The sequence below is a fragment of the Limulus polyphemus genome, unplaced genomic scaffold (assembly GCF_000517525.1).
Source record: "Limulus polyphemus unplaced genomic scaffold, Limulus_polyphemus-2.1.2 Scaffold684, whole genome shotgun sequence".
NCBI lineage: Eukaryota > Metazoa > Arthropoda > Merostomata > Xiphosura > Limulidae > Limulus > Limulus polyphemus.
The window spans coordinates 42,087-51,992 of NW_013666294.1; the positions used below are offsets into that span (position 1 = coordinate 42,087).

At 32.1% G+C, this 9,906-nt stretch overlaps 1 pseudogene; it reads right to left on the minus strand.

Moving 5' to 3' along the window:
* Positions 1-514: 514 nt before the first annotated feature.
* LOC106459934 overlaps positions 515-9,906 on the minus strand; it is a 107,758-nt pseudogene continuing 98,366 nt past the window's right edge.

The following is a 9,906-nucleotide window of genomic DNA, read 5'->3' on the forward strand; positions in this document are numbered from 1 at the left end:
TAACATGTTCTATACAAGTAGGTATGAAAACAATGTTTACAATATAAAATTCCCTCTGTTCTCCATCTGACTTTTTCTACAATTCTTAAGTACTTTTATCCCTGAAATTCATTTTGATTTTGTGAAAGCAAAACCTTTTAATCGTTAATCCTTATTTTCCACAGATCACGTTATATAGTTCTACTATGAGAAATTCCTGTTCATATCACATAAGACTTTGAACAGTTCTATTCATATCAAACAAACCATATATCTAATAAATGTATAATTTTAGCTTATTAGCATGGATATCCAAGAAAGAACTGTCAAACACTTTTTTACAACCACAGCCTGCTAAAAGAACTATTTTATCTATAAGAGAAAATAAGGTCACTTGTATTTTTCACTTTTCTGTCTAACTTTTAAAGAATCCCTTTGACAGCTAAGTTTTATTAATGTGAAAAACAATGTCTACAAAACAGACTTACTTGACATTCAAGTGAACACTAAGTTATTCAGTCTTTTTTTCTCTCTCTCTTCAGCCTGGAACACAGCTTAGGCTTATCAGTGTGGCTTTCATGCTGCTTTGTTGAAACTTTACATTGATTAACAAACCTCCAGTTATCTATCCTACAACTAGTGTTTATAAAATACTTTCTTGGTGGCAAGACTACTAACTGAAAAAAACACAAAAACACTTTTCAATAGCTATTTTTTGTACTTCTTTGCACAACTTTTAATAAAACTTATCTTTAATTTCTATAGAAAAACTTGATAAGTATTAAACATTGCTTTGGGTTCCTTCAGAAGAAACAGGCTAGTAATCTGTGCTCTCACAAAAATGATGGCCAAATCATAAAAATACTTCTTTGGAACATATGCATTGGTCATTATCATAGCATGGCCACAAAATTCCTTCAGTTGATGTATTACCCACAAAATAATTCTATACAACATCTTTCTGCTAAAGTCATCTTCAGTAAATATCTTTATATACAAAGTTGTTCTGTGTTAGTACACCACATTAATTGTTGTAGACAAAATTATTCTTCAGCACAAAACAACTACATGGTATTATGCTGTTACATGCACTTGTTTGCTGTAATAAAATAAATCCAACAATACTATAATTCAATGAAATGTATACACCTGTTCTATTCAGTATGGCACATAAATTACCCCTGCACAATGCCATACCTTACTTTACCTTTTCTTATTATTATTATTGATGCAAAACACTAAAATGTGTCTTACATAGTTTTGCTGTTTCAGTACAACACACGACCACACAACATTATGTCCTATGGTATCTAGTTACCTTCTTACAGGTTTTTCTGAGTCACAGTAGATAATGAAACTCCATACTTCCACTAACCACATGTAAAACAATGGTGTTCTACTTCAAATAGAAGTGTACTAATTAACATTCTTAAATAATGTTTGTATTGTTCTAATACATTTTATCACAAAACACTAACATATTTTTAAGCTTTTTAATTCATGTAGTATTATCCTGTCACTTTTCTGTAACCAGAAAACCAAAGCTACCTCTTTCACAAACTTTCAAGTAATAAATTTTTTAAAGAAACTAATGAGCTATTAAATGTTTTACTTTAAAGAACAATACCTTTTAACTAATGAATAAATTATATCTTATTGTTTTCTAACAATTCTGCTGGCCAAGCAATACTATAATGTCACATTACATATCATAAATTTACCCTCATTACTCAATAGATTATGTCACCACCTTGTTATATTGTTCACAACAACCATGTCCACACTGCTGCCACAGATATTGTCTTGTTCATTCTGATGGTGATAAGTAACTATGCAATAGTAAACTGCTCCAGACCTTTACATTCAAGGTCACCAAACAAAACTGTCTTGCATAAAACTGTCATTTGGCTGTCGTATCTCTCCATCAAACCCAGTACCACGGGATGACTGACTAGGAAGATCACCAGAGTGCTGGTCATGGGTTCGTGCTACTGTGGACAATTTGGCTAGTTCTGGAGGGATTGCTCGTAAAGAAGAGAGTGCCACTAGAGTGGGGTTTACAGACTTGCCAAGAGGAGTTGGAGAGACAGCAACACTGCTAAGACTGGTGCGTGTAAGACTGGCACTGTTGCGGCCAAGACTGCTGAAGGTGCTGCAACGACCTATGCTGCTGGTTGCACTGCCTCTACCAGTGCTTCGTCCACCAACTTCACTAACAGCATCCCCAGAATGAGAGCCACTCTGCACACTGGAGTGGCTGAACCGTGCTACAGAAAAACAATAACTTATCTGCAAACATCCTAAATATTTAGCATACAAATGTAAATAAACGTTCACATTTTAAGATATTCACTATTTTCATATTTCATAAGCCAACCTTAAACCATCATAAAGTAGTAGGGTAGACAACCAGCTGCTCCTGCTATTCAAGGTTTCATGTTATAGTGCATTTACCTTTTAAAGTTCATAATATTTTAAGGTACATCATGTTTGTCCACTACAGGAAACATAACGATTAAATTATACTTAAGGAATTGAGCTTCACTGATATTGAGATGGAATACTTTTTTAACTAAAAATACAACTTAAATATTTCTTCTTAGTGAAATGGTTGAACAACAGAACTTGATAAGAAATTTGTCCAGTTATATGATGAAATGTTCTTGATAATCTTTATAGCTTTGCTTAAACAACAATTAGCAGATGGATAGTTGAAGAACTTAGGTAAATGATGACATTTTAATGCACTTCTGCAAATCTTCACCATGACCAGAAGGTATACTGCCCATAAGTATCTTTCTTGCTTATCCTAGTTGATACTAGTGAAGGTGCATATGGCAGTCTCAAGAACATGTAGACCAGCTCATTGCACATGAATTGTATTCTAAAGCTTCATTACAATTGCATTCATGTTTCTCTTTCTCTTCTTGAGCAGCGATTATATTACGATTTTGAAAGAGGTGTGATTCACTTTGACATTCCAATAAGAAGACCAGAAATACTAATAACTTGAATCCTAAAGACACAGTATGTCATCCAGATAGTTCTGTCCTAATTCGACCCCTGTTCATGAATAATCTAAACATACATCGAAGCACTTGTCAGTAACATAAGCGTAAAATGTTTTCTGGAAACTTATTCAACTGCTGGTTATTTCTATTTAACTAGTCTTAAATTACTGAGCCAACTTTACTATCATAGTACTAATACTAGAAACTGATTCAGCTGTTGGTTATTCCTGGTTTATTAGTCTTGGACTACTGAGTTAACTTTAACACTCTAGTACTAGTACTAGAAACTGGTTCAACTGTTGGTTATTTGGTTATTCCTAGTTTATTAGTCTTGGACTACTGAGTTAACTTTACTATCATAGTACTAATACTAGAAACTGATTCAACTGTTGGTTATTCCTGGTTTATTAGTCTTGGACTACTGAGTTAACTTTACCATCTAGTACTAGTACTAGAAACTGGTTCAACTGTTGGTTATTCCTGGTTTATTAGTCTTGGACTACTGAGTTAACTTTACTACTCTAGTACTAGTACTAGAAACTGGTTCAACTGTTGGTTATTCCTGGTTTATTAGTCTTGGAATACTGAGTTAACTTTACTACTCTAGTACTAGTACTAGAAACTGGTTTAACTGTTGATTATTTGGTTATTCCTGGTTTATTAGTCTTAGACTACTGAGCCAACTTTACTACTCTAGTACTAGTTCTAGAAACTGGTTCAACTGTTGGTTATTCCTAGTTTATTACTCTTGGACTACTAATGAGTCAACTTTACTAATGTAGTACTATAAACTGGTTCAACTGCTGTTTATTCCTGATTTTTTAGTCTTGGACTACTAATAAGCCAACTTAACTACCCTAGTTCTAGAAACTGGTTCTACTTTCTTTGTTATTACAAACACACTTTGTCCTTCACTTGGTTTTACTTTTGCTACATGGAAGGATGTGATCACTGTAGCAGTTATTGAGAATGTAGATACTCACTTCTAGGGGCACATTCCACAACATTGGTACTGTAGAACACAGAACAATGTTCAAAACCATTTTCATCCTGAACTGCAGTCCCTCCACTGGAGCAACCCTCTCCACATCTAGTTCTAAGTCTGTAAGAACACCATCATATGTAAGGCTAATAAAAAACACACAGACTGCAATGTGCAGCCACCACCTATTAGCATTTAATTTTTGACAAATATAAAATGATGTGCTTTTATTTTCAAGAAAAATGGCCGAAAGTTTACACCTTAATTAGGTTAGAGTATTTAATACAAAATTCTAATGACTCAGCCAAGTTGTAAAATGCCAGAGAACATTTATTTATGAAACTTCAGAATTACTGATAATGGACAATTGTACAAGATTAATGGGATAGCTAACAACAATCATATAGATATGAAATTATTATTTTAATATAGATATTTGCAAGATGTTGCAAATATTTTAAGACTTTCAATTTACCCTACAAGGTTATAACAAGGATCTGTTTATTATAAAGATTAGCAATAATTGATATTGCTTTAACTAATGAATTATTTTTTTAACACATTTAAGTACTCAAGAGTAAGGCTGTGGTGGTCAGATATCAATCATTGTCATGGTCAGTTATATGATCATCTAAGACTAATTATTAATTAGTTATTAACTTGTATTCAATTATTACATAGTAATTACAAACTATTATTTATCTTACATTTTGGCTGCTAATCTGCTGATATCTTCAGGGATGTCCTGAAAAGGACTATTTCTGAGGTGGTAGTGGCCAAGATTTGATCCTGGGTCTTCTTGATAGAGAAGATGGTGTGTTATCCACTCACTTGGGATCTAACAACTTCCCTGAAGATGGCAGCAGATTAGCAGCAGAAATGTAGGATAAAAACTAGTTATTAATTAATAACTATATTTACAAAATACATATTAGTAATTAGCTAAATATGTGATTGATGTGATGTTTATAAGCTACTATCACGACAACAACATGTAACTTTATTATGATTTATACCACCAATGCATGATTTGTAGACTGGTATTTTGTGTAACACTTATAAATCATTAACAGTATTACTGTTATGTTATATCACACTAAATACACACATTTAACTTTATTTTTGCTCAGTGACATTGTGGTAGATGGTAAACACTTAGACTATACTTTGATCTATTTTTTGATATAAATATTAACATGTTAACTACACTCTGATGAAAGTGACACCTAAGTTTTGTTCCTGTCCATATGACCAAATTTTATGGTAGAATTATCTACATGAGTAAAGTGACTTAAATTACTATCCTTCTAATGCAAGCATATATACATACATCTAAATTTCTGCAAGTTATTATGGAATTGCGGTAATTAAAAAAATATATATATTAATGATATAATTTATTTTCTCAGAAATGTTCATCCTTTTTTACATGTTTGAGTTGGCTAATGAAAAGTACATATATAAAATAAACTGCTGAATGAATGGTATTATAATATTAACTTCCAATCACAGCAAGCTATCTACTGAGTGCAAAACTAAAAACTCAACACGGTAATGAGTACAGCATTTTTAACACACTTTTCTTATGTTCTTACAAAGACTTGACTACACTGTTTCATCAGCTGAGAACTTCAGTTGTTAATGACTTTTTCAGCCATAATCAAAGTCTGGTTTAAGTACTTCCTATCTACCATAATGCCTAAGTGAAAAAATGTAAATGCTACAAGAGATACTTTCAGAAAGGAAATGTATAGAATGCCAAAATAATATGTACAAAAATATGTAACAGAACTACAGTTATTAAATCAAATCCCAAATGTAAAAATGTCTTAACTTAAACATATTTTTTGAATACTGAAATAAAAAAGTCAGTCTTAAGATCACAAAGTCATCAGGTCAAAGTTACAAACACAATCAGACTTGTAGCACAACAGGTAACAGCCAAGATGGCTTCCAATAAAGCTCTCAAACGCTACCACCACCGATTTTACAGGCCACAGGAGAAATGAATCATAATGAAAAAAAATCAGGATTTACGAGCATTACTACTTCACGAAAATCAACTTTAGTGTCTTAAACTTAATACAGAAATTCACAAGGCTATGACTCTTCATCAACAGATGTTTACTCACAGTGTAATTAGTGCTATTTACAAATAAGCAAGATTGACCATTTTAGAAATTCAGGGTTAATCTAGCTTTTTTTGTATGGAAATATTTATAACCTTAAAACTTACGAAAGTAAACATTGTAAAGAATTTTTAATTAACACAAAGGTATTTTTAAATGAAAATAAATGTGTAAACTATTATTTAAACTCATTTTGTCATTTACCCTTGAATCTATTCATCTGTCAAGCCATTCATATTATTACTTTCCCTTTCTTTATTTCCTAAATCTTACTTCAACATTAGTTAATCTGTAGCATTGATAGGAATAATTCCTAAAAGTTCTAAACCAGAACGGAAACTTGGTCTAGGTCTACTGGGTGTAGATGGTTCAACAACTTAAAATATGAGAAGCTGAACAAATTTTCCTAGTTCCATTTGGGGTGCGATGATATATGTAATTTTAATACACATATATTTCTTTTTGTTCAATCTTCTTCGTATCTTTTGTTAGTAGAAGACTTCAACTCACTGCTCTTTCAGGAAAGATTAGTCAGTACAATTCCTCACCTGTGCCAAAGCTGAACAACTGCATTTTTAAAGGTTCCAAAACTGACTGGTCCACCAACAACTTGACACAACTGTTCACTAGTTTCTGCATAGGAAGTAGTTAATGGTGATACATAAATAGGATACCCAATTGGCTGATCACAGGAGGAATTGATAATGTTCCTTAACGCTTGCTTGGCATTTTGGATGCTTCCTCGTTCGGGATTACGATTTCTAAGATAGACTAATTCTTGTTGTTGTCCTGCCCACAACCCTCGCACACATTCTCGATTCACCTACACAAAAATAAATTATTTTTTCACACCAAATTTTGAATACAAGTATGATAGAGCTAGATCATCTTTGAAAAAACACAACCAACATATACATTAAAGTAAGACTGATCAGGTTTCTAGTGTTAAGAATAAAAAAAATATGGTTAAAAAATTCTATGCTACATATATAACAAGAATAATTGGCAGTAGAAATTATTTATTTAACTTATCTTCAAAGTTAGGTTACAAATCAATTATCACAGGTCTCACTGGTTCTGGGAAACTTAGCTATATTACAGAACATGGCTTACAAATATTCACATAAAGTAAAATTATAACTGCCTTCAAGGAGGTCCGATTACAAAAATCAGTATTATTTTCCAGTCTTAAACTATTAATTTTTTTAAAATACATCACCCTAACAAAGGCCATAAGATAGTATGTTATTCATCTTCCAACTTTCCTCCATGACCAGAAAGCCTTTTGCTCAGTATCAGCTAGGCTTATTAGAAAGTTTTGATAGACCAATTAAGACAAACATTACACATAATGTTTCACGAGATATGCTCTACCATTACTGTGTTGAAATGCACAGTAATGGATATAAATAAGATTTATATCAGTTCTATGATATATTATCATATAATTCAAACCCTTTTTAAAAGCAAAATCTGTTTTCTTTTCTTTTTGCTATTTTCAAATAAACTGAAAACAAGTTCATGGTGTAAATAAAAAATTGGTAAATTCTCCTGAAGATATTAAACGATATTGAACATGACACCTACCTTCATGACTTTTTATGTTGCATGTGGCTGATATTATAAAGAAACTTAACATATGAAGGTATGTTAACTCTTGCCCAACATATTGACATAATAACTCTTTAGCCTCATATACTTTAATACTATACAATACAGCATATTTATCTAAATAACCTAGGTAACCAAATAATTTCTGCTTACACTGAGTTCATACCTTTCTGAAGCTCATCAATGCAGCTAACTTCTTTTAATAACTCTAATGCTTATTGTAGAGCATTCAACCTACCTTGATAACCCTGAAGCTGAGATACCTTTTGTTTAACATTATGATCTTGTATTCATCAGCACCATCATCAAATACATGCCTATAGAGAAAAACATTAATATAATCACAATAACTTCAAGAGACTGCAAGACAGCTGTTAAGTATTTAAAAATGAGCCCAAACCTCTTCCCTCAAATTAGAGACAGTATGAAAAGAATGAAAAAAAAAAGATGGGGCATCTAATGATGCAGTAGAATTAATAAAAGAAACATACATGTACTGGTAATATTGATTCGATTAATTTGAAGATTACGTTCATATATGTTAAAATCTGTTGTAACTTTCTAATCAATAATGATGTATTTTGATACAATTCTCTTGATATGATCTTATTACGAAACAGTACTACTACATTCCATGATTGCACTAGACAGTTTAGGATCTCACCATGGTAAGGATCACTAAATGCCTGATTGCACTATATAGTTTAGCATATCACCATGGTAAGTATCACTAACTGCCTGATTGCACTATATAGTTTAGCATCTCACCATAGTAAATATCACCATCTGATGGATTGCAAGTGTAAATGAAAATATTTAACATTTGTTACAGAAAAAGTGGGAAAAGATAAATCCAACAAATTGTAAAGGCACATACAGAGAATCTCATACGCTAAAGTCAAATATTATAAAAATCAATGAAACAAAAACAAAGGTAACTATGAAGAAGAATATTACTCAAGGTGAAATATCACAGGAAAGAAGAAACATTTTCATCAAGACAAGTGATGATAACAACGACTTTTAAAAGATAAATAAAAGGGGAGGGGGGCATGGAAAACTTTTGAGAGCACTACCTGAGAGCAAGTAAAGATGGAACACTTGACAAAACAGCATTCCTCCAAGCAGGATCAGCTTCATGTGATATAACTAGTGTTTTCTCGTACGTACTAATGGCATCATAGAGTGTGGCCGATTCTTCATACTCGTCCGCTGACATAAAGTGGTCCTAAGGAAGTAACACCATGCAGTATGAGACAAATATAAAAAAAGAAGAAAATCAGATGTTGACTGCATGAACATCTTTACTGCTAATGTACATTACATAGAGAAAAACTGACACTGGGGAGCTCTTCTTAAATGACTGTTTAAAGATGTCTAATAATAACATTTCCCTTACTATTTTTTTTGGCCTTTTAAGAGTGCCAAGTGTTAAAAAGTTAAATTGTAAAACTGTTCATTAAATTCTTATTGTTATCACTCTTTAGTAACTTCCAAGTTAAATCAGACAATATTCAAAGCAAAAAAAATTAAGAGTAATAACAGAGGGTGTGATAAGGTATAACTCTTTTGTGCTCATATGAAAATCTGTCCAAAAAATTCACAAAAAGTTCTCATGGGATGAGACTTTAATACCCCTATCTCAAGATGCTAATTTCATATGTGAATGTTGCACTTCATCAGCTGCCAAAGAATCTATTTAAATCTAATGAGTATTACTTACACCAATAAAGATTAACATTTAAATATTATCCTAATTCTGACAAAATTATTGGCTCAGATTAACTTTCTCTTTCAATAGTAAAATCAGGTGGGGTTTTTACTATGTTAGATTTTAAGGACTGTCAGAATGTCTACTCTTCAGAGTCATTTTGCAGATATTTTCATCAGAAAAAGATGTACATAAATAATTCAATTAGATATTGAAAACACTGTAATTCCATAACAGGAGCAAAAGGACTTAGCCAGAGCTTTTCTTGTGACACTTCAGGTTAAGTGGTGTGAAATAACAGTCTTAATGTTTATGCATGGTTATAATCAGGAATTGGAGCAGTTGTAGCCATTAATGGCTGGAGACAGCTTGAATGGGTAATGAAGAAAAACTTTAATATAACAGCAAATGTACAACGTTTCAACAAGGTTTTGTCATCATCAGGTACAAGTAATTTACACTGACACAGATATATATATATAT